The sequence below is a fragment of the Lissotriton helveticus genome, chromosome 5_1 (genome assembly GCF_964261635.1).
Source record: "Lissotriton helveticus chromosome 5_1, aLisHel1.1, whole genome shotgun sequence".
In the NCBI taxonomy this organism is placed as follows: Eukaryota; Metazoa; Chordata; class Amphibia; order Caudata; family Salamandridae; genus Lissotriton; species Lissotriton helveticus.
Genome location: NC_136065.1, coordinates 2,032,598,410 through 2,032,625,689, shown reverse-complemented (window position 1 = coordinate 2,032,625,689; position 27,280 = coordinate 2,032,598,410). Strand labels below are relative to the sequence as shown.

At 48.3% G+C, this 27,280-nt stretch overlaps 1 protein-coding gene across 1 annotated transcript in view; it reads right to left on the bottom strand.

Annotated features, from left to right (window-relative positions):
• Window positions 1-27,280, bottom strand: part of LOC144756212 (E3 ubiquitin-protein ligase TRIM39-like) — a 330,783-nt gene that overhangs the window by 5,444 nt on the left and 298,059 nt on the right. The gene's annotated exons all lie outside the window — the stretch shown is intronic.

The following is a 27,280-nucleotide window of genomic DNA, read 5'->3' as shown; positions in this document are numbered from 1 at the left end:
TTTTTAATCGGGAGGGCTTGCAGCTTGGAATAAAATTGGATGGCCAGCAAGCTTGACCGGGTTTTAAAAGTGAGAACCACCTGCATTTGTTTTCACTGGGGTTCTTTGAGCACACCTTTTTTTGGATAGCAAGCACAGTGGTTGCTGTTACTACCTCTTCACTACACATTTATTATTTGAAAGGGGAACACTTTCTTCTCTTTTTCCTTTTTTACACACAAAGACAGAGTGGCCAATGATGAGAAGTGGGTAAACTGGCAATTACCAGCCAGTAACCCCCTCGGGTGTCGCTACCATGAGGTACTCTCCCTTTGTTCACTATATATTTTTAATAGTGAGGTCAGACCTGTTTGACTGTTTTAAGTAGAATGTGATGCACCATGATCAATCAGAGTAGTGTTAATTAACACACTTGGGGGATTGAGAAAATTATTATAAATCCTGGATTTTTTCATTTAGGATAGGTGTACTCAAGGTGAGGCCATTTGTTGTTGATATTGGTTTGAGTGGGGGCGGCCTTACCTTGTTTCCCCTGTGACTCCTAGTGTATGGTTGTTAAAACTGCAATGGGCCAAGCAGGAAACACACAACACCCTCCCTTTGGTCAGGCTAATAGCACAATAAGAGCTACACTATATACATTTAGTTAAACAAAGCTTGTAAAAGCCATAATCCCAAAATTTAAAATATAATTGGCAATTTTGAAAAATAATGGAATCATGGTGCTTCAGATGAATCCTTTGTGTCACTCGCGAATTCATACGCCAAGGACTCCATAAAGGAGTCTGACTCCGCAAATGATGATTGATAAACAGCCCAAGTCACAGGTTCCAAGGTACAGACATGATCCTCTGTCCCAACCGATGCTGGAATAATTACCGGGCAGCCTGCATACGTGTCAGTAAAGCCTGTGTTCCATGATCCATGAGCAGATGCACATATTCCCTAGAAAGTGAGTGACTCAAACTTTGCATTGTTAAGAAGTCACAAACCCAAGGGACAGTCCTGAAAATGGGTCAGTAAAGGACTCATTAGCAGTTAAATGTCTAAGGCAGCAGGTGTCTGCGAAGCCAGACAAATATCCAGAGCTCATTCAAAGAGGCACCAGAGTCAGTGGAACACAGGTTGTACGCAGGTAAACCAGGCAGGCTGTAATGTTGAAGACCAGTCATGATCCAGCTCTTGCAATGGTAATATTCAGATAATCTGAAGCATATGCTCACAATAGTGTTGGAGTGGTTGTTGTTCCAGAGGAGCATCCATTGCAGAGGATCAGAAATAGGATGAAAATGCCGCAAATGGGGAATAACAGCAGCAGAAAACCTCTGAATACACTGGAAAAAGCGGAATTTATAATAGCCGGTATTATTCCAAAGACAGTTTGGAACAAACTGTCGAGGCCGGAGCCGACAACCTTAAAAAGGGTAGACCGGCTGTACTAGAGGTATTAAAAATTTGATTTACTAACTCATTGAAATGCAGGGGAAGGTTTGTATTTAACAATTACTGTATTTCACACTAAGTTCTGGCCACCTGCAATTCGAAGGTTTTGCGAGCAGATGCGAGAGCTACCTCATGTTGAAATAATAATGCTTTGGGTCTGCTTAGCTTGAAGTCTGCCTTCAAAGTTGGAAAGGAAGGCCACAACAAGAGATCTACAATCCCATATGGAGGGGGAAACAATACGTTGTTGCAACAAGTGAAGAGCTGGGAATTTATTGCTGAAAAAGCATATAATTGGATTCAGATCTTATATTAAGAGGTAGAGCCTTTTAAAACTGCGAGAAACAATAGTAGGATTGCCCACCCAGGAGGGTTTTTTTAGGTCTCAGCTGGACAGCGCATGCGCTGTCTCTCTGAGACATGTTCACAATCAGTGGGCTTCAGCCGGCCTATAGGCTTAATACTTCGCTCTCAGAGCCTAAATTTCCACTAGTCCATGGCATCCATGGATCGTCATACCTTTTCATTTGTTTGGCCCTACCCAATGCATGGACTAAAAATTTGTGTCCATCCAAAGCTCCCGTTTGAGTACCTACTATTTTTATTTGTCTATAAGCACTCCATCCAAGTGCTCGTATTTTAACTCGCTCCTTCTCCTTCCACCAGCCTCCATCCCTGGTGCTTCTTTCCTTTCGCAGATCGTGATGTAATGTGTGTCTCTCCTTATCCTCCTCCTCACCCGCCAGCCTTGCTTGCGTTTCTGCGCCTGCCCGAGGCCACCCGGTGGCCATCAGGAGGGCGGGCCCTTAGTCGCGGAGGGCCGCCCCGCCCCTAGACAGGGTCAGACACCCCCCCTCCGGGCAGAGTCGCCTGGTGGAGGGGGCGGACCAGTGACGCACGTCCGGGGGGCGGCAGGCATGAAGAGGGTATATCTTCCCCTCGGGCCACTGCGGTGGTCTCTTTGCCGCCCCGGACGTTGCGTGGACGCTTTGGACACTCTTTGGGCACTCTTTCGCCGGTGAGTGTTTTCGGGCTGCCTTTGGGCATTACCCCCCCTCCGCCTACTCCCTCCCTGCGGAGGTCACGAGTTCTGGCTAGGCGGCCCGCTTAGCGTCGGGCCGCTGTGGAGGTGGGGGTTTGCAGGCAGGTTAGCGGCTTTATCGGGGGTACGTTGCCGACTCGCCCGCATCCTCGTGTTCTGGGGCTCTTAGGGCGGCAACCCCTTTTCGTCCGTATTCTTCGGCTGGGGCCTTGTGTTCCGGGTCAGGGTCTGGGCCTCGGTCGGGTTCCTGGGCCCCGGCCCGCCTGGCTATCCCGGGTTACAGGTTAGTCGAGTTCGGAGTAGGTCGGGAGGGTCGTGCCTTGTGCCGGGTAAGTTCTTGACCCTCCGCTTCCCTGGCGCCCACGAGGCGGCGAGTGGCGGTTCAGGAACCCGGGCGTGGGCCGCGTGGTCAAGCCCTGGCCGCGTGGTCAAGCACCGGGCCCCTTCCCAGACTCCATGCGGTCCCCCTTCCCTTTTGGCGCGCGATTCCGCTTTAGGGATTTTTAATCCGTTCCTTAGTTTGCAAAGGAATACAGCTCTGATATTGGCGGATGCACATTTCAGGAACGATAATGTTTTACATGTATATGCGCTGACAATGTTTTACATGTAAATGAGCTATTCCGTTTGAGGGAGTTTGTTAATCTGATGGACATTTCAGGAACTATAATGTTTTTCATGTAAATGCGCTTATGTTTTCATGTAAATGAGCTATTCCGTGAGGGAGTTTATTTGTTGCTTTGTTTACGACGTTGTAACGCACTACATCTCCTGATCGGCGGAGGCTCATTTCCGGCACGATAATGTTTTACTTGTAAATGCGCTGACAATGTTTCACAGGTAAATGAGCTATTCCGTTTGAGGGAGTTTTAATTTGATGCACATTTCAGGAACGATAATGTTTTACATGTAAATGCGCTTATAATGTTTTACATGTAAATGAGCTATCCCGTGAGGGAGTTTTTATTGGTCGCTTTGTTTACTGCGTTGTAACGCACTACATCTTCTGATCGGCGGATGCTCATTTCCGGCACGATAATGTTTTACTGGTAAATGCGCTATTCCGGTTTAGGGAAGTTTAATTGTTTCTTTGTTTACTAAGTTGTAACGCACTACATCCTCAGGTGTCGGCGGATGCTCATTTCGGGAACGATAATGTTTTAACATGAAAATACCTTCAGTTTAAATACCTTCAGTTTGCTCGCGCTGCGGATTTACCGTTCTGGCGCGACAATGATACATATGCAAATGCTCATATGCTTGGCTGTGTTGTGCGCTAAATGTTTCGTGTTTTCAAGCACAAATAGGTGGGTGCGCTAATGCTTCGTGTGATAAGCATATAATGTTTGTCATCATAACTGGGTGACGCTGTTTATGCGAGGGTCTTTTCAAGCATGCATTGTTCTTGTGTTGCGCATGGGGTCAGGTACGCTAATATTGCGTGCTACATGCATTTAAGATTGGTCATGCATAATGTTGGTATTACGTTTTCATAACGCTATTGTCTGCGAGGGTCTAAGATAGCCGACTGTGTGCCAGTCCTCGCGTGCCTTTCTGAGCGGACCAGCCAATATTATCCTTTCTAGCCATGGTAAGGGGCTAAACGCTGGCGTGGCGCGCCTTGTAAGCAGTCACAACACGTGGCGCGTGGGGGCTGGCAGAGTGTATTAGGCATTTGGCGGGGTTGTACCGTGGTGGGGGTACTTTCGTGCACTAACGTGATGCTTTGCTCTTGCCAATTGTGCGTTCCTGTGCGTTTCAGGCCCTCCCTCTTGACGCGTTCCTCTAGGCCGTCTCATCCTGCAGCATCGGCAAGTGACGAGGGTAGGCAGCAGCGGCAAGTGACGAAGGTAGGTAGTCACGCTGTTCCGACTGTTACGCAATACAAGTTTGGGGGGTTGCTTTTCTCGAAGTGCCTGTTCCATTCGTACTCGACAGTGCGCAGGCGTGCAATAGTTTCCTCCACAGACACGTGTAGCTCTTCGAGGCAACCAGTTGTGCTATTGCTATGTTGGGCTTAGTGTCATTGTTCTTCCTTCCTGCAGAAGAACGCTTGGAGCTCACGCGGAACATCCCCCCCCCCCCCGTCCACGGCGCACCCGGATTTAAACAATCTTGCGTGGTAAGTGCGGCAGGGGACGTTTAGGGAGGGGACACTAGTTACAAGCCAACGGTGGCCTGCTATGTTGCTCATCTTTATTTGGTGTGGGGCATTGTTGTGGATACATGGACGTTATTTTCGCTACGTTGCCGCCTGATAATTGTCGTAATTCGATTGGGCGCTCACAGTTATTTTTCTTTCAGGGACAGAGCCGTAGATAGGCATGGAGAGCCAAGGGTCCCCCCCCCCTTTTTTCGCAGACGTCCCAGGTCGACGACTCGGGGTTAGGTCCCTCGCAGGACGCTCAGATGAAGGCGTTGATGGAGATGATCAAAGCGAATGGAGTGGCGTGGGCTAGCGAACTTTTGTCGGCCAACCCTCCCAGGGCCACAGCCCCACCTGCACCTGAGCAGGACATTGTAGAAGAGACTCTTACCAGGTCCAAACGGCTTAAGAAGCCAACTTGTAAAGACTTTCCAGCGGAGCCTCCACAGAAAACTAGGGCCGTAGAGCTTGTCAGGAATGTTATTGTACATGCCCCCGCCTCTCCCCCGGCGGCGATCGTGGAGTCCTCACCCATATTATCTCGCCCAGGGGGTTCCGCTGCAGACTTTGCCACTAAAGAGGACCTTGGTAAGCTCACGGATTCCCTCTCGGTTTTTATGTCTGAAGTCAGAGCTAGTTTACTGTCCGCTTCCTCTCAGATTAGTCCTCCGGCAGGTCCCTCTAATGTGGTGCCACAAGTCTTAGCCACTACGCCCACTGCTTCCACGGACACCTTGTTAGCCCAAGTGTGGGGCGTGCCTCCTGTCCCAGGGGAGGTAGGCATCGCAGCGCACGGGAGCGTCCTGGCAAATCCTGTGGTTGCGGTGGCCCCAGCGCCAGTACCAGCTTCGCTGGTGCCCCCAGTCTTAGCCGCGCCCCCCGCTGCTCCGGCGCTCCCTGTCTTAGCCGCGCCCCCCGCTGTTCCTGAAGTCCCCGGTGGGGCGTCAGTCCTCCCCGCACCAGCAGTTAAGATGACCATGGCACCCTTGTTATCGGGCAAATGTTCCCTGGCTTGGCAGGTCCCTCAGGCGGCTAAAGAATGCATATGGCGTAGGGAATTTGTGGATATCTTTTCCTTCCTTATGTTGGGCGTTCATGGGTTTGATATCAGGAAAGTGAGTGCCAAGGACGAGGAAAAGAAAGTCCGTTTTCAGGCGTGGCCTGAGAAGACCATTAAGAATTGGAGACAAGCGTTCTCTATGCTAGCAGCGGTAATAACAGAGCGCTTCCCTGAGCAGGCGCAGGCTCTTTTTCAGTATGCGAGTGTGATCTCTGATGAAGCAGAATCTACAACCGGTCTGGGGTGGTACAGGTATGATTGTGAGTTTCGCATGAAGATGGCGGTCTGTCCAGAGCTGGAATGGGATCAGATTGAGTTGAGATTGTGGGTACAATATATGGGTAAGGGCAAACTATTGGAAGGTGTTGCGAAATCCGTGACACAGGATAAGAAACCCGATACAAATAAGGTACAGCAGTCCGAGAACAAAAGCCACTTTAAGCAGTCCTTTCGGGGAGGCCGCGGCGGTGGGGGAAACAGACAGTATAGCAAAAAAGGTTTCACAGCCACATGCAGGTTGTTCAACGCAGGTAATTGCTCCTGGGGAAAGGCATGCCGGTTTTCCCACGTATGTAGTAAGTGCAGTGGGCCTCATCCCGGGTCAGCATGCGACAAGCGTGATTCCCCTAGCACCACCTCCAAAGACAAGTAATGCCGATCAGTCTTTGCCCCCCTGCTCACGCCTCTTTGTACTCCCTACGCCAGCAAACTCCCCCCTGCACAGCGGTATTGATGCTACTTGTCCTGGCGTTAGTGGGGTCCCTTTAAGCCACTCTAAAGGTCCTTCCCCCGTGGTCCTCGATAACCTTCTGCCCTTACTAAGATCATATCCCAATGATAAGGACAAGACTATTCTGGCGGGCGGGTTCCTTGAAGGCTTCACCATCCCTTACCAGGGACCGATGGTTTCTAGGGATGCAGAAAATCAGAAGTCAGTAAGGGACCTCCCCGATGTGGTTGGTAAGAAAATAATCAAGGAAGTATCCTTGGGGAGGGTGGCAGGTCCTTTCCCTTCTCCTCCTCTCCAGAATTTCGTGGTGTCCCCGCTGGGGGTGGTACCAAAAAAGGAGCCGGGGGCCTTCAGGCTTATCCACAATCTTTCCTTCCCTGAGGGTAACTCGGTGAACTCTTGGCTTTCTGAGGGCGTTTGCTCAGTTTCTTACTGTTCCCTGGACATGGCAATAGACTTGGTGCGGAGAGCGGGGAAAGGGGCCTGGCTGGCTAAGGCAGATATTGAAGCTGTCTTCCGTCTCCTGCCCGTGCACCCAGATAGTCAGCATCTCTTGGGCTTCAAGTGGCAAGGGGGTTACTACTTTGATAAGTGCATGCCCATGGGCTGTGCGGTGTCCTGCGCTTTCTTTGAGGCATTCAGTACTTTCTTGCAATGGGCTCTCTCCTGGAAATATGGTGTCACGGCTGTGACCCATTACCTTGACGATTTCCTTTTCATTGGTAGGGAGGGCACTCAAGAATGTAGGGAGGGCCTGGATGCCTTCATTTCCTTGGCAGGACACCTGGGAGTCCCTTTGGCACCTGGTAAGACGGAGGGCCCTGCACAGATTCTGACCTTCCTTGGCATAGAATTGGATACAGTGGAGGGAGTGTCTAGACTTCCACCTGAGAAAGTGCGGGATCTCAAACGAGACATTCAAGAATTGCTAGGCAAGGACAGGGCTACGTTGGGGGTCATCCAGAGCCTCCTGGGCAAACTCAATTTTGCGGCCAGGGTCATTCCTGTTGGGCGGGTGTTTGCTCGTAGATTAGCCAGGGCCACTGCTAAGGTAGTTAAGCGTCATCATTTTGTGAAGCTTTCTGCGGGCTTGAAAAAAGATCTGCTAATGTGGGCAGAGTTCCTGTCGGACTTAATGGGACAGTCATTTGGAGGTCCCCTTGGGTTGACAGCCCCGAACTCAGCTTGTTCACGGATGCCTCTGGTAGGGAAGGTTTTGGAGCAATACTAGGTGACTTGTGGTGCGCACAGGCGTGGCCGAATGCTTGGCGTAAGCGGGGTATCACCGCAAACATAACTGTCCTGCAGCTATTCCCCATTGTGGTAGCGTTGCATTTGTGGCCGGCCCCTTTGTCCAACAGGAAGGTCCTTTTCTGGTCTGATAACATGGCTGTTGTGCAAGCGATCAATGGCCTCACTGCTAGCTGCCCGTTAGTCCTTTGCTTATTAAGGGAATTGGCGAATAGGAGCCTGCGATGCAATCTGGAATTCAGGGCTAGGCACATTGCGGGGGTCAGTAATGTCGCAGCTGACGCTCTTTCTCGGTTGCAGTGGGACCGTTTCCGGGCGGCGTGCCCCCAGGCGAGAACAGAGATGACCCCCTTTGCACCAGGACTTTGGCGACTCTTGAAGTGGAACGAGAACTGAGGGATTTAGGGGAGAGGTCCTTAGCCCCAGGTACTAGGAAGCGCTACGCTAGTCATTTGGCCAATTTTCAGAATGCTACGATGGATTTGAGTTTGTCCGTCTTACCGCTGGAAGCCAGGGTACAAGCATTTGTGGTATGGGCCAAAAAGCAGGGTAAATCACACTCCTGGGTGGGCGGACACTTGGCGGCTATCAGTCACGATGCGAGGTTGAGAGGGGTAGGCGATCCGACCAATTCGTTCGCAATTAAGGCAGCTCTGAAGGGGTGGGCATGAGAAGAACCCAGGATCCCTGACACCAGGTCCCCTATTGAGTTCCCCACTTTGAAGGCTATGTTGGCGGTCCTGCAGTCTGTAGTTCACTCGCATTATGAGGCTGCCCTCTTTTCAGCGGCCTTCAGCCTAGCCTTCTTTGGGGCGTTCCGAAGCAGCGAGCTGGTAGCACGCTCAAAGGTAGATGTGTCAGGGGATGCTTTAGGGGTGGCAGACTTAACTTTGGAAGTAGGCCTGTCCATCACCCTTAGACGATCCAAAACTGATCAGGCTGGGAAAGGGTCTGTTATCCTACTGGCCCCCCTGGGGGATCCATGTTGTTGCCCTGTTGAGACACTTAAGTCCTATCTCTCGATCCGTCCTGCGGTCCAGGGCTACCTTCTTATCCATGCTGATTTGACCCCATTGACTAAGTTCCAGATGGATAAAATAATGCTGGCATGCCTTGATAGAGCGGGTTTGCTGAAAGAGGGGAAAAGGTTCTCCAGTCGCTCCTTCCGTATTGGGGCGGCCACCTCTGCATTCAAAGCGGGGTTGCAGCCAGAGAAAGTTCAGAAAGTGGGGCGCTGGGAGTCTTCCTGTTATAAACGTTACATTCGCCCATGAACTGTTGCTGTTCCCATCAAACCTCTTGTACATATGTTTGCTGTGTTTTGGTCATAGATGTGATGCTCATTGTTTTTGTGCACCCTTTCGAAATAAACTTTTGATGTAGATTGCGTTTGTTTCTTGACAGGGTCGAGAGTGTGGGTCTTGGGGCATTCCATGGTCGCCAGATTGGGTCGGTGGGCCACGATCAGGCATTGGACACAGGGCTTCACTGACATGGACTGTACTTGGTTGGGTTTTCCTGGCATGCGCTGGAATAGTCTGTTGTACAGATTACAGGTGGCTCTAGCCACAGAGAGATCTCCACCTCATCACTTAGTTATTCACCTGGGAGGTAATGACCTCACGAACTGGGGGAGGTCAACTTTACTCCAGAAAATGAAAGAAGATATGGGGGCCATCTGTGGACTCATGCGTGAGTGCGAGATTTGGTGGTCTGAAATTGTACCACGTAGAGTGTGGGTAGGCGCTAAGTCATGCCAGGCGATTGAGAGGTCCAGGAAGAAAATAAACTGTGCCATGAAGAAGTTTACACAGCAGAGGGGGCTGGGTTTCATCAAACATGATATGATTCAGGACAAAGTCAAAGGTTATTATGAGGCCGATGGAATTCATCTGACGCCTGTGGGCTTAGATTTATTCCTCCTGGATTTGAAAGAGGCTCTGCAGAGCAAAGGTTGCAGGTAAAGTTATAGGTTGGTGGGGGGCCCATGCGGCGGCGGGGACCATCGCATGGGCTGTGGCGGAGTTACAGGGCAATCCGGAAACAGAGAGGTGCAACACTGTACTTCAGCGGGCACATAGGGGTGCCAGAGCCTAACCTAGAACCTCATGGGAGGTCTAGGAATCCGAGTCGGCGCCCCAGTAGTCCTTTGGGCGGTTGCGGGCCTGCGCAACCGGGGGTTGCTTAGTTACGCCCCGCAAGGGGCGTGAGTATTATTACCATAATGTTCATCAGCTGGGTGGTTCGCCACGGCGCTGATTGGCTCAGCAGGCGGGCAGGTGGCGAGAATGCGGCCTGCCCTTGGATTGCCCGTAAGATAACCCACCGTGATTACATAATGTTGTATGTAATAATAAACCTGCAGCATATTTTCCCAATCTTAACAATTGTGTCTTGGTGTTATTTGCGGGATGATGGTTATGTGGGGGCGGGGGGTTCCTGTGGCCCTGAAGTGACTATGCGCCTGCCCGAGGCCACCCGGTGGCCATCAGGAGGGCGGGCCCTTAGTCGCGGAGGGCCGCCCCGCCCCTAGACAGGGTCAGACACCCCCCCTCCGGGCAGAGTCGCCTGGTGGAGGGGGCGGACCAGTGACGCACGTCCGGTGGGCGGCAGGCATGAAGAGGGTATATCTTCCCCTCGGGCCACTGCGGTGGTCTCTTTGCCGCCCCGGACGTTGCGTGGACGCTTTGGACACTCTTTCCCTCCCTACCGCTTACCCAAGAGTGTCAGCTAAGGGGGGGGCTCCTGAGGGAGTTTTAATGTGTTTCTTTTTTCGTTGCAGGCGGAGTTACAGGGCAATCCGGAAACAGAGAGGTGCAACACTGTACTTCAGCGGGCACATAGGGGTGCCAGAGCCTAACCTAGAACCTCATGGGAGGTCTAGGAATCCGAGTCGGCGCCCCAGTAGTCCTTCGGGCGGTTGCGGGCCTGCGCAACCGGGGGTTGCTTAGTTACGCCCCGCAAGGGGCGTGAGTATTATTACCATAATGTTCATCAGCTGGGTGGTTCGCCACGGCGCTGATTGGCTCAGCAGGCGGGCAGGTGGCGAGAATGCGGCCTGCCCTTGGATTGCCCGTAAGATAACCCACCGTGATTACATAATGTTGTATGTAATAATAAACCTGCAGCATATTTTCCCAATCTTAACAATTGTGTCTTGGTGTTATTTGCGGGATGATGGTTATGTGGGGGCGGGGGGTTCCTGTGGCCCTGAAGTGACTATGCGCCTGCCCGAGGCCACCCGGTGGCCATCAGGAGGGCGGGCCCTTAGTCGCGGAGGGCCGCCCCGCCCCTAGACAGGGTCAGACACCCCCCCTCCGGGCAGAGTCGCCTGGTGGAGGGGGCGGACCAGTGACGCACGTCCGGGGGGCGGCAGGCATGAAGAGGGTATATCTTCCCCTCGGGCCACTGCGGTGGTCTCTTTGCCGCCCCGGACGTTGCGTGGACGCTTTGGACACTCTTTCCCTCCCTACCGCTTACCCAAGAGTGTCAGCTAAGGGGGGGGCTCCTGAGGGAGTTTTAATGTGTTTCTTTTTTCGTTGCAGGCGGAGTTACAGGGCAATCCGGAAACAGAGAGGTGCAACACTGTACTTCAGCGGGCACATAGGGGTGCCAGAGCCTAACCTAGAACCTCATGGGAGGTCTAGGAATCCGAGTCGGCGCCCCAGTAGTCCTTCGGGCGGTTGCGGGCCTGCGCAACCGGGGGTTGCTTAGTTACGCCCCGCAAGGGGCGTGAGTATTATTACCATAATGTTCATCAGCTGGGTGGTTCGCCACGGCGCTGATTGGCTCAGCAGGCGGGCAGGTGGCGAGAATGCGGCCTGCCCTTGGATTGCCCGTAAGATAACCCACCGTGATTACATAATGTTGTATGTAATAATAAACCTGCAGCATATTTTCCCAATCTTAACAATTGTGTCTTGGTGTTATTTGCGGGATGATGGTTATGTGGGGGCGGGGGGTTCCTGTGGCCCTGAAGTGACTATTTATTTACCCAACTCACCCTTGCGTCCTTTCGGGACAGGAAACCGAAGTCTAAGTTAGTTTCTTCTTTTACTGGCTGCAGATGCTCGTAATTTAAAAGACATTACTGCAGACAAGCAGCTCTTCCCATAATCTAGGGAAAGGAATAGAATATCTTTATTTCTGCCCATCATGACAATGCACGTTTTAAATAAACATGCTGCAAAAGAAGAGCAAAAGAAATGCCACTGGCTTCCAAAGTAAACACAGAGGACTCAGTGGGCGGCCTTTATTCACTTTATCACCGTGCCTTCCCTTCCCCGGCAGAGCCCCGTTGAAACTTCAAAGCTGTGATAAATCCAACCGCCTGAAGCAGGAGAAATCTCAAGACTCGAGCGAGTCAATGTATATTTTCCCTTATGTAATCTTTCTTATGCCCATGGATTTGTCACATGCGCAAAGATGAACTACCTCAGAATGCTAACCGTTAAATGAACAGTGTGGGGAAGAACAGGAATAGACTATCTTGTTTGCACTACAGTAATAAAAGCACAACAATCTTGCTTTAAAGCTATTGCTGTGTGAATACAGCTTACTGCATTCTGAATACAATGTCACGCAATAAGTAGCACATAAGTTTAATAAGAAATAAATGGCTTGATGACAAAAATAAGTCTAATGGTGCTCAAACTACACATTTTCAATGTTACTTTTGGCTTTTTTGTACCTTTAAAAAAAACAAGCATTGGCATAGCCAATAGGTCTCACCTTTGGGATCTTATAGGTGTTTAGCCAGGCAAATCACAGCCGCACTTCCGGAGCACAAGTGCACTTTTGGCAGGGGGAGAGATCGCCAGGCACCACTCTCAGAGGTAGCCAGAGCCCCTGCCAGGAAAGGGGCGCCGGGCAGGCTGGGGCAGATAGTCACTCACTAGGAGGGCGAAGTGTTTGGGGGAAATAACAAAGGAGGTGCATAAAGTCTGTACCAGGCCGGGCTGCTCTGTTCCGACTTAATAGTCGGGCTAGAGACCTTAAACTGGGTCACAAGGATTGTTCAATGCAACATGGGAGTTGGAACCAAAAACGGCCGGGCTTCTAGGTGAATACAAAACGAATTGGATGCCATTCTACAGAAGTACCTGCTCGTTATACTGTCACACGCATGGCATAAAGTCTAGCTAACAACTGTGCCACAAAATGATATAACAGATTGTAAACAGTTCGTTTTTGATTGAATGCAGTTTGATATGTTCTGCGCAGCTCAGCGTGGCCGAGTAACTTGTGAACGAAATCGATGGAATGGAAAGTAGGCGAGAAATAGGCGGCCTCTGGTGCGTCCCTGAGAGACATAAGGGCTTTGAGGCGTAGTGTGTATTTCACATTTTCGTGGTGAGTATTGGTTAAGAAAGTCATTCTCCTAACAGGCAGGACACACGCTAGATATAATTCTAACAAACTCCGCCAACATTTCTTACGGGGAAACTTACCCCTTGACATGATCGAGTTCTGAATTAACGGTCTCAAGGAACAGACTGTCCCCAAACCATATTTTAAAAGAAGTTATAGAAAATGGCATAAAATTACGTCCTCACAGTTTCAAGCTGCTTTTATTCCACCAAAAATCTGACTCCGACAGGGTAGATGAGTGCCTAGCCTCCTTTAATACCAGCTTGCTATCCACTATAGACCGCTTAGTTCCCATGAAACAGTGCCCCACTACCACGAAACGCCATCAGACGCCGTGGTACTCTGCCTCCCTTCGGTTTCGAAAAAAGTCAGTGTAAAAATCTTGAACTTCACTGGCGCCACTCACATGACACATAGGATAAAGAAAGATTCAAGAATGCGCTATATCAGTACCACAAAAACCTGAAAAATGCTTGCAAAACGCACATCGCATCTCAACATGAACACGCAGGAAACACTTTGAGAACACTTTACCAGATTTTAAAAACATTCACCAACCCCAAGGCCTGCGATATTGAAGCCGCCCCATCCCAAACCTTGTGTGACAATATAGCAAGCCATCTAACCCAGAAAATTGATATAATCTACAGTAAAATCACCTCGGCTAAGGGCCCTATGATCGACCTCCCACCGGATATTCCCAATGTTCTAACTTTGGAGAATTTCCCGATACTCACAACGGAGGAGACTAAAGCTCTATTAAAAATTGTAAAATCAGGGTCCCCATCACACCTCATTCCTGCTAAAACGGCCTCCATACTATCTAAACAACTAGCTAGCCCCATCTGCTCTATCCTAAACAGCTCCATGAAGGAAGACATCCTCCCAGTAGAATGGAAAGCCGCACATATTCTCCCAATTCGGAAAAACACTAAAGTCCCCATAGAAGATGTAACAAATTACCGCCCCATCTCCTTACTTCCCTTACAAAGCAAACTCTTGGAAAAGCACATCAACAAACACTTGTCCGCATTCGTTGAATCCTCAAACTGCTTGGACTCCTCTCAATCTGGATTCAGACCCAGATATAGTACAGAGTCTGCGTTATTTATTATTTATTTATTTAAAGAATTTTATATAGTGCTGACTAGACCCGAAGGTATCAGAGCACTTTCGTAAGGTTCAACATAGTTACAAACTTACATCAGTTACAAGTTACCAAAGATACCAGTAAAAACTTTTAGGAGCATAGAAGAAAAGGAAAATGGGGTGAGGAATGGAAAGGACGTTGGTGGCAGTCACAGATAACAATAGATTGCTGTTGGATAATGGTCAAGCAGTACTTATGGTGCTACTTGACCTATCGGCAGCATTCAATACCATCTCCCATCAGACTCTACTCCGGAGACTGGAAGACATAGGCCTTAAAGGAATTGCCTTGAAGTGGATGGCTAACTTTCTGTCTGACAGAACTCAGACCATTAACCTGGGTCCCTTTCGCTCACAGACTACCAGGGTGACTAAGAGAGTACAACAGGGCTTATGTTTGAGCCCTTCTCTATTTAACATTTATGTTACACCCCTAGAGAGACTACTGAGGAATTTGGGATTCATTCCTATATCCTACGCTGATGACACCCAACTTCTCTCATTCGACAAAACCAATTCCAACATTCAGACCACCTTTTCAGAGGGTATGAAAGTAATCGCGGACTGGATGAAAGACAATTTCCTTCAGCTCAATGCAGCAAAATCAGAGATGATACTGTTTGGTGAAGCAACGGTAAAGTGGTCCCCCAGCTGGTGGCCAAAGGAACTAGGGGCTAGATGTAGGTAAATAGGTTTTACCAATTCTAAAATACAGAATTTTACAGATTCGGTATTTTAGAAACGGTAAATCTTATGTAGGTAATTAATCGGTAAAAAATACTGAATCGTTAAGATTCGGTATTTACCTAATCGGTAATTACCGATTCGGTATTTGCCATTCATTGCCTGGAGGCCCATAGGAATGAATGTCAATTACCGAATCGGTAATTACCGATTCGGTAAAATTGGGAAAAATTCAAGGGTGGCAGGGTGTCACTTTGACACCCTGTTGCACCCCTGATTAGTGCTGGTGTGCACATGTGGCATACATACATGCCCTAAGGGCATGTATGTCTGTCACATGGCACATGTGTAAATGCACATTTATGCATTTACATAGGAATTCCTTATTTACCTACTTTTTACTTATCGTTTGATGGACTTGGCATATGTGTGGTGTGGTTTCCATGGTCCGCACTGTATCCCTATTATCCACATACATACATCTCCTTGTAGTCATGTTTTTTTTGTACATCTCTACAAGGGGCCATCTGTCTCTAAGTCTGTTATTCCTGGCATCCACTACGGTGCAAGCTCATTTTGAACAATATGACCCTGTCTTGCTGTTTTGTCCCTCTCTGGGACTCTCTTTGGATTTGCAGATTCTTGGGATTCTGTAATGTAATGTAATTTTATATTTGTAAAGCGCAGCTTACACTCCACGGAGCATCATGGCGCTAGTTACTCGTGTCTAAGAGGCGATACCAAGGGTTAATGAGGTATTAGAAGAGTAGTGTTTGTGGACTCAGGGGGTAAAATTTAGACTAGGGATAGACAAGCCGTGTCTGTGAGTTTGAAAATCCAAGTTTTTAACGCCTTTCGGAAGAGGTTCTCTGATGGGATCTGACGTAGTTGGAGTGGGAGTTTATTCCAGGCTCTGGCTCCTAGTACTCCCAGAGATTTTCCTCCTTTCGTGACTAGCCTATGGTTGGGGATCGCCAGCAAATTCAGGTTGGAGGATCTAAGTGAACGAGAAGGCACATATCTTCCAAACCTTTTGGATAGGTAAGAAGGTCCTAGCTGGTGGTAGGCCCTGAAGGTAATTATTAGGATTTTAAACAGCACTCTCTTGTGAATAGGCAGCCAGTGTAAGATCTTGAGTGCTGCTGAAGCAGACGACTTCCTGGGCCATCTCAGCACAAGACGGGCAGTGGCGTTCTGGACCATCTGCAGTCTGTGCAGTACTGCTTTACTCGATCCTGCATATAGACTATTGCAGTAGTCTAGCCGGGAGGTGATGAGGGCCACCGCTACTGTCTTTCTGGCTGTTAAAGGGAGAAAGTCAAAGAACTTTCTGAGGCCTTTGATTATGTTAAAGCAGGACCCTGCCACAGTACCTGCTTGTTGTCTGAATGATAAAGCCTCATCAAACCTGATCCCGAGGTTGCGGGCTGTGGTAATAGTGGTTGGGGGGATGTCTGCATCTTGAGGCCACCACAATCTTGGGGAAAAAAGGTTTTGTTTTCCAAATGGGAGGATTTCGGTCTTACCCGAGTTGCATTTGAGGTGATGTTTCCTCATCCAGTCAAATGTGGCGGTAAGACAATCTCTCAGATTTTCCTCTGCATTAGTGGTGTTGCTATCCAGAACGAGGATAAGCTGAGTATCGTCAGCGTAGGATATAGTGTTTATGTGGAAAGACGAAATAAGCTCTATCAAGGGGGTCATATAAAGATTAAACAGTACTGGGCTCAGGCTGGAGCCCTGTGGTACCCCTGTCTTTAATGTTTTCTCCTCTGAGCAATATTTCCCCAGTATCGTGACTTGTTTCCTTTGACTGAGAAAGTTTTTCAGCCACTCGAGAGCTACTCCTGCTATTCCTGATTCTGCTAGGCGGCCAATTAATACGGAGTGTGAGATCGTATCAAAGGCCGCCGATAGATCGAGCAGAACCAGAACAGCCTTTTTACCTTCATCCATAGCAGCCTTCAGGGTCTCCACCGTATGTAAGAGTGCCGACTCCGTGGAGTGTTTGGCTCTGAAGCCCGCCTGATTAGGATGCAGGATGTCGTTTTCTTCCAAGTGCCTAGTCAATTGTTTGTTTACTGCTGCTTCCGTAAGTTTAAAAAGGATTGGGAGCAGCGAGATAGGGCGGAGGTTAGAGAGCGTAGTAGGGTCGGCTAGGTTTTTTTTTTTTTGTAGAGGTTTAACAGCGGCTAGTTTCCATTCGGCTGGGATGGCAGCAGTGGACAGGGAAGAGTTAATGATAGCATTTATGCTCGGGTTTAGGGTGTCAACAAGAGCATGTAGCAGCGGTGGAGGACAGAGATCGAATGGGGAGCCAGATTTACTGGATAAAATGGCCTGACGAGTTGCTAACAGACTGACATGAGCAAATTCATGTAGCTGGGTGTTATCGTTATTTAGTCTTATGGCTTCTGCGCGGGGGAAGGCAGGCGGATCCAGAAAATCTTTCGTAAGATCGAATATTTTCTGTTCAAAGTAATTAGCTATTGAGTTGCATAATGCGAGCGAAGGAGGGATTTCTTGTCTAAGAATCTTCGGGTTCATAAAGTCATCGACTATTTTAAAGATTTCTTTTTGTTTGTTGTTCGAGGAGTTAATGGCTTCTAAAAAGTAGTCTTTTTTTGCAGTTTTAATCATTACATGGTACTGTCTCCTAACAGTTTTATAGGTGATGAGTTCTTCTTTTTCATAGGAACGACGCCATTTCCTTTCCAGGGTTCTGACCTCTTTTTGTTTTTCCTTTAAGGAAAGAGAGAACCAGGGAGCGGACCTTTTATTCCGTTTCTTGCTCACTTTACTTGACTCTGCTGGGCCACATAATTCTGTAATCCATTTACAGAAACTGTTATAATCTGTTTCGGTATTTCCTGTCAGATGGGGTTTAGTTTCTTCAGCAATAAGGGGAAGATTAAGGATATCCCTAATTTTTTTCCAGTCTATCTTTGTCTGGAATTCAATTTTTCTATGGTCTGATTTAGACCCTTTTCTTTCTATAGTAATTTTAAAGGGGACCAGCCACTGGTCAGTCCAGGTCTGGATGCGGGGAGATTCAACTGTCATAGTTTTAGTGTTGGTACAAATACAGTCTAGCAGATGCCCTGCTTTGTGTGTGGGTTCTTTAGTCAATATTTTGAGTCCCAGGATATTGGTTAAATCTCTCAGCCATATTGCGTTTGGGTCTTCAGTTTTATCAAGATGGAAATTTAGGTCGCCAAGTACAGTAAAATTGGCAAATTTGTGGGTAAGATTGCTGAGTGCTTCCTCAAAGCTTTGTAGGAAGTCATTCACTGCTCCTGGTGGCCGATAAATTAAGGCTCCTGCAAAGGAAGTCTCCTCATTTATCTGGATGCAGAAGCCCATGCTTTCTGCTCCTTTAATGTCTGAAAGTTCGAACGTGGTGCATTTTATAGATTCGCGATAAATGATGGCAAGGCCCCCCCTCTTTGTTCCTGTCTATCGACCCTCTGAATAAGGTAGCCTTGGGGAACTGTGAGGGCTATAGTCGGGTTACACCAATCTTTGAGCCATGTTTCTGTCACGAAGAGCATGTCGAGATCGGTCTCCGTAATTAGGTCATGAATGTGTGCCCCATTTTTACACATAGATCTAACGTTGATCAGTCCTCCTCGAAGGAGGATTTCACGTCCTTTATTAGATGGGCGTTGTTCTGGGGTAAGATGGGTTCTACACTTACCACAACAAATGGGCCCTAACCATTTCTCGACATTGAGGGATTTGTGGCAGTGTTCCGACTGATAGTTTAGGGAAAGAATATCTTCTCTAGTGAGAGTGAGTATTTGTGCTGTGGAGGACACAGGTTGGTCAGCATGGCTAGCCCTAGTCCCGGCCGTGGCACGGGCGGGCACAGACGGGCTTGCCTTAGGCGCGCCTTCGGCGCGCAAACGACGCGCCCGCCCGCTGCGCGTTTGAAAATGGCACATATTTATAGGGAGAGGACGACGCTTAGTGGTGGGCGTGGCCTCCGCAAAGGGGGCGTGGCCGTATTTCGCGCTGGTAATGGCGAGAAATGGATTAGGTGGCTTTGTTCCTGCCGCAGCGTTAAGATCCGCTGTGCAGGTGGTGGCAGAAGAGTGGAAGCAGGTAGGGGAAGTCTTCAAAATTTAAAATACACAGAGTAATAGTGACATTCAAAATATTAAAACACTCGACAAACTCCCGGCTTCCGCCTCAGGAGACACAGTTACTTAGGCAGGCGCTCGTTTTCAGCGGCGCTTAAATACCGGACTGGTGGTGGGCGTGGCCTCCACAAAGGGGGCGTGGCCGTATTTCGCGCCGGTAATGGCGAGAAATGGATTAGGTGGCTTTGTTCCTGCCGCAGCGTTAAGATCCGCTGTGCAGGTGGTGGCAGAAGAGTGGAAGCAGGTAGGGGAAGTCTTCAAAATTTAAAATACACAGAGTAATAGTGACATTCAAAATATTAAAACACTCGACAAACTCCCGGCTTCCGCCTCAGGAGACACAGTTACTTAGGCAGGCGCTCGTTTTCAGCGGCGCTTAAATACCGGACTGGTGGTGGCCGTGGCCTCCGCAAAGGGGGCGTGGCCGTATTTCGCACCGGTATTGGCGAGAAATGGATTAGGTGGCTTTGTTCCTGCCGCAGCGTTAAGATCCGCTGTGCAGGTGGTGGCAGAAGAGTGGAAGCAGGTAGGGGAAGTCTTCAAAATTTAAAATACACAGAGTAATAGTGACATTCAAAATATTAAAACACTCGACAAACTCCCGGCTTCCGCCTCAGGAGACACAGTTACTTAGGCAGGCGCTCGTTTTCAGCGGCGCTTAAATACCGGACTGGTGGTGGCCGTGGCCTCCACAAAGGGGGCGTGGCCGTATTTCGCGCCGGTAATGGCGAGAAATGGATTAGGTGGCTTTGTTCCTGCCGCAGCGTTAAGATCCGCTGTGCAGGTGGTGGCAGAAGAGTGGAAGCAGGTAGGGGAAGTCTTCAAAATTTAAAATACACAGAGTAATAGTGACATTCAAAATATTAAAACACTCGACAAACTCCCGGCTTCCGCCTCAGGAGACACAGTTACTTAGGCAGGCGCTCGTTTTCAGCGGCGCTTAAATACCGGACTGGTGGTGGGCGTGGCCTCCACAAATGGGGCGTGGCCGTATTTCGCGCTGGTAATGGCGAGAAATGGATTAGGTGGCTTTGTTCCTGCCGCAGCGTTAAGATCCGCTGTGCAGGTGGTGGCAGAAGAGTGGAAGCAGGTAGGGGAAGTCTTCAAAATTTAAAATACACAGAGTAATAGTGACATTCAAAATATTATAACACTCGACAAACTCCCGGCTTCCGCCTCAGGAGACACAGTTACTTAGGCAGGCGCTCGTTTTCAGCGGCGCTTAAATACCGGACTGGTGGTGGGCGTGGCCTCCGCAAAGGGGGCGTGGCCGTATTTCACGCCAGTAATGGCGAGAAATGGATTAGGTGGCTTTGTTCCTACCGCAGCGTTAAGATCCGCTGTGCAGGTGGTGGCAGAAGAGTGGAAGCAGGTAGGGGAAGTCTTCAAAATTTAAAATACACAGAGTAATAGTGACATTCAAAATATTAAAACACTCGACAAACTCCCGGCTTCCGCCTCAGGAGACACAGTTACTTAGGCAGGCGCTCGTTTTCAGCGGCGCTTAAATACCGGACTGGTGGTGGGCGTGGCCTCCGCAAAGGGGGCGTGGCCGTATTTCGCGCCGGTAATGGCGAGAAATGGATTAGGTGGCTATGTTCCTGCCGTAGCGTTAAGATCCGCTGTGCAGGTGGTGGCAGAAGAGTGGAAGCAGGTAGGGGAAGTCTTCAAAATTTAAAATACACAGAGTAATAGTGACATTCAAAATATTAAAACACTCGACAAACTCCCGGCTTCCGCCTCAGGAGAGACAGTTGACTGTTCATTCTGCTTACAGCAGCTTATGGATTTGCATTGTGCACTGCATTTTTGGTTTCTGTTATTTCCCTTTGTCCCTTCCTGGATGAGGGAAGTCTGACAGACTGTGGTACCATTGCCTTTCCTTGTTACTGCTCCTTTGCAGAGCTTCATGGGTCTAGTGCCAGCCTTGCTTGCACTTGCTGTCCCCACCTGTTTTAGTCAATCTTTTGACGGATTAGTTCTCTTATATTGAACTTGTTGGGTTTCAGTCGCGGACCCTTCTCCAAGGGGGTATAGTTTCGGTATCTATTCTAAGTTAAGGAATTTGCGGCTAGATGTCTCTATCAGATGAGCAAGTTACTTACCTACTGTAACAATGTATATGGTAGAGACATAGTCCAGCCGCAGATTCCTTAGCGCCCACCCATCTTCACCACTCTGTGAGGACCTTTTCATGTTGAGTTCTTACCCACTGGTCTTTCTGCCAGTGATGTCTGTCTTCTTGCGTGTTAGTATGCTTCACATCCTTCCCAGGCCAGGTTGTACGTTTCTATATACCTATTCCGGCTGTTCAGTGGTGGGCATATGTCTCCATCTATGCCCTTGCACTCTGGCTCTCTTCCAGTGTGGAGATTGGGCTTTTCCTGCTCCCTCCTCCCCTCCCGGATACTTTTTCGCCATTAGTGGGAGTCTATTGACTGTGCTACAAGCAACTGGTCGAATGTAGTGTGTGTGTGGGTGATAGTGTTCTCTGTTGCAGAAATATTGTCAGTTGCCCTACCGGTCCTGCTATTACAGTCTTGTTGTCCTTTGCTTACCATTCATGTGGTTGCAGACTGCTTGTCGTTTAACATGACATTCATATCCATTAATGTTTTGCCTCACAGAAGGTATGGTTCTTAGCTGCTGCAAGACTGTTTTTGGGGGCGAATACTTGCTTTCTTCCCTCAGTTCCTGTGTTTTTTCCTTTCACAAGCATTGTGACCTTTCTTATTTTCTATTTCTTATCACTGTTGTTTCAAAGATTATTATCTTTTTTGGCACACTGTATCCACAATCGCATAGTTTTCGAGTGGCTCCGCATTGTGGAGCGGAAAAGTATAACACTAGAAAACGGGCAACAGCACCCCGAGAGGGACTTATATGGCTCCACTGACGTCATATCTGTGGACGACGTCAGGGCAGAGCCATGAGATGCCGTCCTCCAGGGCGCACAGGTACCCCTGAAAAGTCTCTGGATCAAGACTACGCCTGGGGGATATTCAAAGTTAAGGAATCTGCGTCTAGACTGTGTCTCTACCAAACACATCCTTACTGAAAGGTAAGTAAGTTGTTCTTCAGTTTTCTATAGATTTACAACACGTTAAACATCTATACACCTGTCAATTTTGTTGTTAAGTACTGTGGGTCAAGTGTTATTTTGACATCTAGAAGTGATTTTGACAGGTTAGAGGAATATTCCAACATTTCTCTTAAGTAAAAGAGAATACAAATAATCAAAATAACATCCTTTAACTGACTAAATGCAGGGGGTGGATGGGGGGGAACGGTGTTCTGACACATATTTTAGTTTACCAAAAGTTAGAGATAGATATCTTGGTTTCCTTAAAAGTAGTTGTCAATAGTTCCAGACTTGGTGTACTGTCCATTCAGAGGTCACCAGAAGATGGTCCACAAAATGGTGGACATGTGATTATATAATTTTTGGATTAAAAATAATTTCGATTTAAAAATAGGTCTTGTTATTTGAACTAAATATGTGACTACCTGCAAATTATATCTGTAATATGTGTGGAAACATAATCTGACCTTCTTCTGTGTCAAGAAGGAACACCATATTTGGTTTGAGACTTTAAAGAAATAACGGAAAATAAATTTACACAGCAATGCACATATTTTTTTTTATATAATTTGGTCATGTTGTTCTCAGTCAGTATACATTTTTTTGAATGTACATTATAATCTCATTTCACTTTATGTTGTGCAAAACATAAGCGTTGTATTCGCTTGTGTGGTAAATGTGAATCACATAGTGGTACATTACGAGTTGTAAAGGCAAGCATGGTACCACAATGTAATAGCATGCGTTCTAACAACTGATAATCTTTTCAGTGGACCCTGAATATCCCAGCCATGCCTGGTTATTGAACCCTCTGAGGAACCCAAGACCACCAGGGGAAGCCCAATTCAAAGAGGTCCTTGTGAGAACTAGGGGTCTTCCAAAGCAGACATTTGGGTCTGAAGGCATAATTCAGGGGCCTGGACAAGACCAGAGGGTCCCTCTTTTACCCATGTGAGTTGTTGTTTTATATGCTGCAAAGCTATGCTAATGGAAAGTGGTCCTAAACTGAAGATTGTAGACTGAGAGAATTCGCTTTGACTTGGGAAAGCAATATCATTGAGACATCCTCAGGGGACTATTGCTACAGAGTCCAATGGTTGGATGCTCTCCATTCCACTATCCCTTTGATGTTTGTTCAAAGATATATATAGCAGGTTTTTAGCGGTGAATGTAGATATTCTAGATATTTTTCAGAGCTACATAAGCCTTCAAAGTCTAACTGATACCCTTGACTTTGTACTGATTTTCCTCTACCAGTGGAAAGGGCAGATGAGAGTTACTCATCCAGAGTTTGTGACTTGTACTTCCCATTGGTTTATTCCTGATACTGTGCTTTTTCATCCAACATACGTGTCATTTGAGGAGCCTTGTTTCTAACATATTGCTATGGCACAAGTGACTGGCTTCTACTTGCAGAGAATGATGATAGCACAGTGGTAGTATCCTATTATGCTGCTTCCCCATAACCTAAGTGTGTCCTTAGTTGATGAGAGTGTTGCTTTTTGTGCTTAAGTTCCCCATATTGCAAATATTTGAGTGTGGGGATTAAGGGCTGTCTGAGAAAATGGCTACATGTCGGCCCCACCCAATTTGGATGGGCGATTATGTAGTAATTTTTACGGTTCAGTACTGCCAGATAAAACCTGTCAGTAAGGAACAGTAAAATCGTTTTAATCCTCCTCCTGCCATGGGAGTAGCCTCCTATGGGAGCCCAGGGGAGTACTACTTTTTCCATTTCAAAAGGCATACTGTTTAATACAGGGCTGTGTCCTTCTGAAGCAGCCCTGCAGCAAACAGAAAATTACATTGACGGGAACTGCCGTAAAGGCAGTTCCTTCTAATGCCCTTATAAACGACCGACAGATAAGCGGCCATTTATAAAACATGCAGGCAGTCCTTTGACTAGGGCAACAGAGTAATTTACTCCTTGCGGACCCAAGGACCGTTTGCCACAATATAAATACGCCCAAAACTCTTAAAAAAATTATGTTGTCCATCCGTCCTTCATCTATTCTTTTTACAGTGATCAACACTGTATCCTCATCCTGCTTCCACATGCTCCGTCTGCTTCAAAAGCCATTCAGATGGATCACCACAGGATCCAGAAAGACGTCATCCACGCACTCATCACTAGCAGACTCAACTATGGCAACGCACACTATGCCGGAGTCACCCAGAAACAGCTGAGGAAACTAAAGAACATTCAAAACACAGAAACCAGACTGGTCCTCGACATCTCCTGCCACATCACAGAACACCTTTGACAACTCTACTGGCTCCCAGTCAGCAAGAGAATAACTCAAGCTCCTCACACATGCCTACAAAGCTCTCCACTACATAGGACCAGCATATCTGAACCACCACCTCTCATTCCACATACCCACTAGACAACTTCGTTCCCCCCAACTTGCCCCGGCAACTGTCCCACGGATTCACAAGATCAAGAAAGATCCTTCTCCTACCTCGCTGCCAACACCTGGAACACACTGCCCCTCCAACCTCAGGCAATCCCAGTCGCTGACTCAATTCAGGAAGGATCTCAAGGCCTGGCTCTTCGACTGAACCTCAATGCTCAGACAGACCAGCAGCCCCCTCCAGCACCTTGAAACCCTTGATTGATTAATTACACTGGGTGGGGCCAGGGAGATGGGGTCCCCGGGGCTGAAGTTGGCCCAGGGAAAATGGGCCAAGAAGGCCCTCCTCCTCCAATATTTTTTTTTTTTAAAAGACCGGCATCTCCACAGATGCCCTGCCCACTTTCACCACGACTATGCAAACTCACCTCCTGGCGCTTAATTGGTTCAAGGATAAAGTCCCCATGGCTGCAGAGGGTCCTTGGGGGCCAACAAGCCCTCCTGTTACCTCCATTACGTCCCAAACAGCGGGGTTGCTGAGAGGATTTTGGAGGCCATGCCCCCATTCTCCACCACTCTGCAAACGTGCCTCCCGGCGCACCGCTAATAGGGGGATGACATCCCATTGGCTCCAGAGGGCCCTTGGGGGCGAACAAACCCGCCTGTTACTTTCAGTAAGTTCCACAGATCCGATTGCTGAGAGCTGGTTGGAGGCCCGCCCTTTTCTCCACCACTCTGCAAATGTGCCTCCTGGTGCACTAATGGTTGGGGTTGAAGTCCTCTTGGATGCTGAAGGTTCTTGGGGGCCAAGAAGCCCTCCTATTGCCCCCAGTAAGTTCCACAGAGCAGGATTCCTGAGAGCTGATTGGAGGCACCATGTCCTTTCTCCACCACTCTGCAAATGTGGCTACTAGTTAACAAAACATAGAAATCCACTTAAAAACTAAAGGTTTCTGGGACGTTATAGTTAGGAAATAGAATTTTGATAAAAACCTTAGAAATTTACTGAAAAAAAGAAAGGTTATGGGGATGTTATAGTTAGGCTCAGATTTCACTGGTACTAAACCAGTGAAATTCGACAATTATAGTTACCTAAGCTAAGTATAACTTACGCCCCCGCAATGCACAGCTTATGACCTCACATTTTACATCACTCATGACATGGTCAGTGATACCACTGATGACTTAAAGATATCACTGGTGACTTTACGGATGACATCGTCCATGGAACCACTACTTACACACCCACCCACACCCTCATACCTCTCGTACACCCACTCAAATACCCATTCACACACCCATAGCAGTACTCACATACCCACTCACTCCTACATAAAGGCACTCACACACCCCCTCACACTCGTACAGCCATTCACACAACCATTTACTCACCCATACAGCCACTTATACAACGAGGTACAAAAGGGGGTGGTGATGATCACCACCCCCTTTTGTACCGCTTTTGGACGCCATATGTGTGGCAGGGTATGCTCAGACGTGAGTCCCTTGCTCACTTTGCCACTGGATTCAAGCAAGCCGGGCTGAAGACGGCTGGAATGCCAGAAACCGGTCCTCGGAAGCTTGTTTCCGGTCCAGGGAAGACATGGCTTGGCAGTTCGGGCTGGACTGTTCCCATGAGGCACAGGGTCAGACTGATTTGCATATAGCCATGTCTGAACTGGGGAGGCAGAGTGGGCTAAAGAACGGTGATGGATTAAACCCAGATCTTCTGACTGGGTGTGAGTGTTTGATTGATTCAGATGCTCCGTCCATCACCACCCCCTTTTGTACCGCTTTTGGACGCCATAAGTGTGGCAGGGTATGCTCAGACGTGAGTCCCTTGCTCATTTTGCCACTGGATTCAAGCAAGCCGGGCTGAAGACGGCTGGAATGCCAGAAACCGGTCCTCGGAAGCTTGTTTCCGGTCCAGGGAAGACATGGCTTGGCAGTTCGGGCTGGACTGTTCCCATGAGGCACAGGGTCAGACTGATTTGCATATAGCCATGTCTGAACTGGGGAGGCAGAGTGGGCTAAAGAACGGTGATGGATTAAACCCAGATCTTCTGACTGGGTGTGAGTGTTTGATTGATTCAGATGCTCCGTCCATCACCACCCCCTTTTGTACCGCTTTTGGCCGCCATAAGTGTAGCAGGGTATGCTCAGACGTGAGTCCCTTGCTCATTTTGCCACTGGATTCAAGCAAGCCGGGCTGAAGACGGCTGGAATGCCAGAAACCGGTCCTCGGAGGTTGTTTCCGGTCCAGGGAAGACATGGCTTGGCAGTTCGGGCTGGACTGTTCCCATGAGGCACAGGGTCAGACTGATTTGCATATAGCCATGTCTGAACTGGGGTGGCAGAGTGGGCTAAAGAACGGTGATGGATTAAACCCAGATCTTTTGACTGGGTGTGAATGTTTGATTGATTCAGATGCTCCGTCCATCACCACCCCCTTTTGTACCACTTAAACAACCAGTCATTTACCCGTACAGCCAGTCACATAACCACTCTCACCCATACAGCTACTCACACAGCCACTTATTTACCTACAAAGTAATTCACACACCCATTCACTCACCCAATCATGCTCTCAAAACAGCCGCTCACTGACCTATACAAGCCCTTACACATTCAAATACCCACACAACCATTTGCAAACCCATTCACACATCCGTACAAGTACTTACACATCTACTTACTTACCCCAAAAAGTACTCACACAGGCACTTACTCTCTAATACAGTCAATCACACACCAACTCACTTAAGCAAACGCCCACTCACTCCCTCATTCAGCAACCCACTCATCTGTACAGTCACTACACACCCAC